Source organism: Hydra vulgaris, chromosome 01, assembly GCF_038396675.1.
Source record: "Hydra vulgaris chromosome 01, alternate assembly HydraT2T_AEP".
In the NCBI taxonomy this organism is placed as follows: Eukaryota; Metazoa; Cnidaria; class Hydrozoa; order Anthoathecata; family Hydridae; genus Hydra; species Hydra vulgaris.
Genome location: NC_088920.1, coordinates 28,325,421 through 28,332,500, shown reverse-complemented (window position 1 = coordinate 28,332,500; position 7,080 = coordinate 28,325,421). Strand labels below are relative to the sequence as shown.

The 7,080-nt window shown below is 29.2% G+C and overlaps 1 long non-coding RNA gene across 2 annotated transcripts; it reads right to left on the bottom strand.

Moving 5' to 3' along the window:
- Window positions 1-3,527: 3,527 nt before the first annotated feature.
- LOC136074856 (uncharacterized) lies at window positions 3,528-5,442 on the bottom strand. 2 transcript variants are annotated; one of them, XR_010635506.1, is made up of 5 exons: window positions 5,407-5,442; window positions 5,045-5,068; window positions 4,930-4,953; window positions 4,123-4,265; window positions 3,528-3,962 (listed from the first exon to the last, which is right to left on the bottom strand). It is a non-coding gene; the product is annotated as an uncharacterized LOC136074856 (long non-coding RNA). The 2 variants fall into 2 exon arrangements; XR_010635505.1 differs by lacking the exon at window positions 5,407-5,442 and having other exon boundaries at window positions 5,045-5,261.
- Between the last annotated feature and the right edge of the window lie 1,638 nt (window positions 5,443-7,080).

Genomic DNA, 7,080 nt, shown 5'->3' with positions numbered 1-7,080 from the left:
ATGTTTACAATGCGTTTTTGCAGTTTGTCTAAAAGAGAAAGGGCATCATTAGAAGATCCGCCCCAGATATGGCAACAGTATTCCATACAAGGCCGGATTTGAGATTTATAGAAATAGAAAATAGAATCTAGAGAAAGAAAGTGGCGAGCTCGATAAAGAGATGCAACCTTAGCAGATGCTAATTTTGCAACAGATTTGATATATGGTTTCCAAGAAAAATTGGAAGTAAGAGTTAATCCTAGAAGATGAAGAGTAGGTGACTCATCGAGTACATCACAGTTCATAAATATAGGAAGATCTAAATTATTGCGATAACGATTGGCTGAAAAAAATTGAGTTTTATCTGAATTAAAGTTCACAAGCTACTGTGAGCCCCATGCTGTAGCAGAAGTGAGATCCTTTTCAAGCTCAAATGCCCCCTCCAAGCAATCAGAGGGTGTTGGTTTCTTATCACGACAAGAATAAATGGTAGTATCATCAGCAAACAATGCCACCTTAGATGTGAGAATTTCTGGAAGATCGTTAATGTAAATTAAAAAGAGTATAGGGCCAAGAATAGGACCTTGAGGAACCCCTGAAGTTACAGAATAAGAAGAAGAGTGTTGTCCATCGAGGACAACTTTTATGCAACGATTGGAAAGGAAGGATTCAATGATCTTAAAGATGTTGCCGGATACACCATAAGAAGAAACCTTATGGAGAAGACCAGCATGGCAAACTTTATTAAACGCTTTTGAAATGACAAGAGCAATGGCCTTAACCTCTCCACCTTCATCTAATGCACGATAAAACCTGTCAGTTATTACTGTTAGCAAATCAGCTGTAGAACGAAAAGATCGAAATCCATATTGATGGTCAGAAAGTAAGTTATTAGATTCAAGGTGAGAAATTAAGTGTTTGTTAATTAAAGATTCAAAAACCTTGCTTATGATAGGAAGAAGACTTATGGGACGGTAGTTAGACAAATCAGATCGCTCCCCAGAATTTTTGAAGATAGGGATAACAGATGCGGCTTTCCAGCAGGCTGGAAAACAAGACTCTGATAAGCACTTGTTGAATAGTTTCAAGAGAATAGACGACAGCTCCGGAGAACACCTCTGCAAGACAATAACAGGTATGTTGTCCGGGCCACAAGCTGTAGAAGAGTCTAGGCAGGAAATCACTTTAGATACAGATGCTGGAGTGAAATGAATGTCAAGCAATGGATCAACCTGTTTGTTGGCAATATCAGGTAGAACGTAACTAGTGGAATCAAGAGATGATATTGATGAAAAGTTTTTAACAAACAATTCGGCTTTGTTATTAGGTGAGGTTACAAATTCTGAACCATACAAGAGAGATGGAATTATAAGTTTGCCTTTATTATTGATATTATTAAAGATTCTCCAGAAGTCACGAGAGCCTAATTTTTGAGATGAGATACGAGATTTCATGACCTGAGAATAGCGGGTTTTGGCGTTAGACAAAACCTTTTTACAGTTGTTTCTAGCAGTAATAAACAGACGTCTGTTTTCTGGAGAATTGTTTTGCTGATAAATATGGAAGTAACGGTTTCGATTGGCAATCGCAGCAGCACAGTGTGAGGAAAACCATGGAGGAGAGTGAGACTTGACCTGGAATCGTCAAGAGGGAATAAAAGATTCCGTGCCAGCCTGAATCCACGAAGTTATGTAAGAAGCACATTTGTCGACAGGAAGTTGAAAGATTTCTACCCAAGGGCCATCACGAAGAAAATCACGGAAAGAATCCCAATCAGCTTTACTGTAGTTGTAAGAGGTTCGATAATAGGGGTAATCAGGTGATGGAGAAGAATGAGATTTTAGTTTTAAAGAGATCAAACTGTGATCAGAAGCACCTAAGGGTGAATGTGGAGAAACTGAGCATTGACTATGATCAGAAGCAAGACATAAGTCGAGTAGAGATGGTAAATGGTTAGGGTTGTCAGGAAAGCGAGTTGGAAAGTTGACTATTTGAGTTAGGGATTGAGAAAGGCAAAAGTTGTGGGCTTTAATGCCTGCACAGTCACTGACACTAGAGCCAAGCGATTAAGAGTGGACACTAGAGCCAAGCCATTCAGATATATATATATATATATATATATATATATATATATATATATATATATATATATATATATATATATATATATATATATATATATATATATATATATATATATATATATATAGGTACGTGGACTGAAATTTTTGAAATTCAGAGTAGACACTAGAGCCAAGCCATTCAGATATATATATATATATATATATATATATATATATATATATATATATATATATATATATATATATATATATATATATATATATATATATATATATATATATATATATATATATAGGTACGGGGACTGAAATTTTTATATTGAGAGTATACTAGAATGTTATATATCATTTGAAAGCCCTTTAATACTGTATTTTAAAAGTGAAAAATTTATCGAAAACGAACAATTCAAAAAAAAGTTATGACGGTTTTAGTAGCATATTTTAGATATATGGATTTGTTAAAAAAACTAATGCCAAACTTTTTTTTTTTAACTTAAACTGTTATAACTTTGTCAAATCTTATTCAAATGTCTATAATTTGGTACCAAAATATAGATGTAAGAGTAGGCTACAAGTTTTTATTAGTCTATAGATATAAGGCGTCTTTAGTGGGCCCGGGGGATACCGGAAAACAACATCATAACCCTGAAAAACTACAAGTTTTCAACATGAAAAAGTGTTATTTTGATGAAATTAGTTATAATTATACACAAAAATTTGTTGCAATTTGCTTCCATTTTATTTATTCCGAATATTAGAGTTGTATCTTCGATTAACGGTTGGGTGTCTTTGTTATGGTCTAACACCCTCGCAGTGAAATGTTACATTCTAATAAATATTTTAAACTAGAGAACACCCAGATAATATTGTGTGTTCATAAGTATAATCTACATTTTCTTACTTTACAGCCTACATGAGTGGTATAGAAAACCAATATGGGTGGGGCGAGTGCCACGCCTAACGCCCTAACTCTTCTCCAACCTAAAAAGAATATATAAAAAAAAAACAGATTTGAAAAACGATTTTAAATTGTGTAACTAAAATAGAAAATTATAATACAAAATTTTTTTACCACATAAGGTAGGGTGAGGTGTGTGCCACGCCCGCCACCCTTCTCCAACTAAATTTTTTTTTTTTTCAAGAAAATTGAAGAACGGTTTTAAATAGTGTTTCTTTTAAAAGAGAGAGATTAGTTGAATTTTTTTTTTATCACATTTGTTAGGGAAGGGGCGTGTACCACGATAATAACCCCCCACCCCCTTCTCCAACCTGAAACTGAAAAAAATGGTGTTAAATTGCGTTTTTTTTAAAAATAATTAGTTTAAAAAATTATTTTACACATTTATTAATTATTTTACACATTACAATGACCCCCCCCCCCCCCCCCCCCCCAAAAAAAAAAAAAATGCAAAAGGTAAAACCAATTTTAAAATTTGTATTTTAAAAATTTTTAAAATATAAAACGTAATTAATTTGTGTCTTGGCTTTTAGTAAATGATAATATTTAAAACTCCAATAGTGAAACTAAATAATTCATTTTTAACAATAGACACCACGTGAAGGCCTGTCTCACTGACACGCTTGGGGCTTGGTATGTAAAGGGTTGATTACAAAATTCAATAAAATTTGTACAATCCCTTTCATAATTTCGAGTCAATTTTTTAGAAGCATTAATAACATTATAGAGTTGACGTGTACTTGTGTTTAAACTAAATAACTCATTGACTAGTTTAAGAGTTTTCACAAATGATTCACCGTTATTAGTGAATAAGAGAACTACATGTCTGTTTTTAGAGTCTGTGTGTATGTGTATTTCGCCATGTAAAGTGAAGCTTGTGGCTAAATACTTTTTCACTGCATCCTGCAACACACATCCACTATTTTTTGGACCCATATTTCCTGTAAAAATGTAAAAAATACAGATAATTTCTATATTATAATTTTAATTAAACTTTGTGAAAAGTAAATCTATAATATATAATAATTTGATAACATTTTATAAGATTATAAGCAACATGTAAAGAAATGCAATAAAAAAAATGTACAATTTCTTACAAACCTTTCAACAGCAAGTAATTGTTAAAAGAAACTAGTATTTCAACCACAATAATGCCAATATAATTTTAAGGAACTGTACACATAAGCCATACTAGTTTAAGATCAAACAACTGTTATTGAAGTCAAACAATCAGTTATTAGTAACTAAAATAGAAATAGTAAATAAATATGCCAATTCTCCTAACATTTGAAAAATAATAATATATTTAACATTGTATTTAATTAGGGATATGAAATCCGCAAAAAAAAAAATCTACTTTAAATATCTATAAATATGTATAAATATATATACCAATTTACTAATTTTTATACTGCAACTTTTATTCACATTGAAAGTACAAAATATTTAGTTGGAACTATTACACTCCAATGCTTTGTTTTTAAATTATTTATTAAATTGAAACGAAATGGAAAAAAAAATTTATGTTATTACATATATATTTAAAAAAAAAGAGGAATGGTGGCGCCTAATAATTGTGACTTTCACCATTGACCACAAAGCTGCCACCATTCCGTCTTTGCCCACGACTTCCTATTCTGCTAGAGTTTCCAGCACCCCTCTTAGGAGGATGATAGGCCCAATTAATTTGGTCCCTATCTTTTACTTAACCCATTGCAAATACGCGCGATTTCCAGTTGGTCCAGGGTGCTGGAACCTATATCTTCTAAACTCACCATATGTAAGCTCTAAATGACAATAACTTGTTAATAAACACGGTACTGAATGAAATTATGTAACATTTGATATAAACAATGATTTGTAAAAGTGATTAACTTGATAAATATTTTTAAAAAATAAAAAATTTACCAGTTGTAGCAGGGGAAGATGTCACTAAAGATTAATAAAGTTTCAATCAAAAATAAATACTGTAATTGACAAGAAATGCATACACATATTAAAAAGTAATGATTGTTAAACTTACCACTTGTTACAGATGCAGATGGAACTAAAGTTAAAAAGTTGTAATAAAAAATATTGTAATATAAGAGAAACACATAGACATATTAAAAAGTAATAATTTTTAAACTTATCACTTGTTACAGATGAAGATGGAACTAAAGTTAAAAAATTGTAATTAAAAAATAAATTTAGCAATTTATGAATCTGAAATTGGTATTAAACCTATTCACAAATTAAAAAGTACTAGTTTATAAAATTACTAAATGTATACATTTAACAAGTGTTGAAATGAGGTAAGATTGAAAAAATATAAACTAAAGTAAAGCATACATTCTTATTCAGAATTTTATAATCATTACAAAAAATTATGCTATACAAACTTACCAGTGGTAGGCTGTGTTAATTGGACTAAAGATAACAATAAAATTGTACAATTACACAAAAAAATTTGAAATTTTTAACAGTATGTTATAAGCAATGAAAACGTTATTGGTTATGGTTATAATACAATTATAATATTACCATATAAATCACATAATTTATATATAACTTTTATATAAATTATGTGATTTATACTTACGAAATCTTAAAAAATCAGTATAATGTGCTAGGATCTAAACAAGAATCAAACAGGTAACATTAAGTAAACATTATAATGTTTTAATATTAAAACTGTTACTTTTAATTTGATCATAAACTGATAGTATCACTTAATAACAAAAAATACAATAATCATAATTTAAAAAACGTCACTAAATAATTGGAATTTATTTTTTAAAGAAGTACACAATTCAATTAATGATAAAAAATTGATAATAATAATATATTTTATTGTATTTGGAAAACACGAACAAGTTTATTGTTAAGATTAATCAATTAAGTATACGATTTGTCTTAATAAAATTGTCAACCGATCAGTTAACAATCAAATCAAAATCAACAGTTTTAATCTGACAGTGTCAGAATAAATCAAGTAAAAAAATTTATGATAAATATAAAACCTTAATCTTTTTTTTTTACGTATCAATTAAAAATAGATTAATGTGTCAATGATACATGATTTTTTTTAAATAAAAAGGTCATCGAGTCAGTGGACATTATTCTTTTTTTAAATATTACATAAAAAATAATAATAAAATTTTACATTTTAAATAAACATATGCATAATAAATAGTATTTATCATTATTGTTTTGATTTAAAAATATTTAATAATATTTTTATTATTTAAAAAAATATTAAACTTACTATTCATTAAAGAATCCAGATAATTTTTAGTTAAATTATCCATTAATCTAATCTGATAATAAAAATCAAAATAACACAATATTGCAATTTTTTCTAATAAATGGCCCCTCTGTCCGCTCCCGTATTCCGCTTAGCGAAAAAAAACAACAGAAAAACTGAATTTAGGTACCAAAAGTCCTAAACTTTTTTTTGCTGATTTTTGGCAGGTGTCAAGAAAATAGATGTAAAAAATAGGTTAACTTGCAAATAAAGCGGGATCAATATTCCTTCAACAACAAATTGTTGTGAGAACAGGGACACAATTTTCATGTAAAATTGTCAGTAAAATAATCCATGAAAAAGTATAGTAACCATAAACAAATATCATATAAAAATCAAGCTCAACCTTTCTTCTTTATAAAAATAATTTATGTTTATATATGTTTCTAATAAAAAAACGCATTTAAAAACGTTTGCCTAAGGCTACCTAAAAAAAGTGTTATACGTAATATAACACATTTTAAACTATCTGCTACCAATTATTTTTCGTTGAAGTTTGGCATGTTCATAGGAAATAAATATATAAATTTGTTAGAAAAATAAAAAAAGCGGAATCAACATTTCTTCGACAACAAATTAATGTGAGTACATCAACTAAATATTCTGGAGCAAAATAATCCATGAAAAAGTTCAGTAACCATACATAAAAGTTTTTAAATAATCAAGATTAACTTTTCTTCTTTCAAAAAAGTATCTATGTGTATATATGTTTCTAAAAAGAGACTCCACAAAACTTCGTCTACCTCACGCTGCCTAAAAAGAAGTGAAAAAAA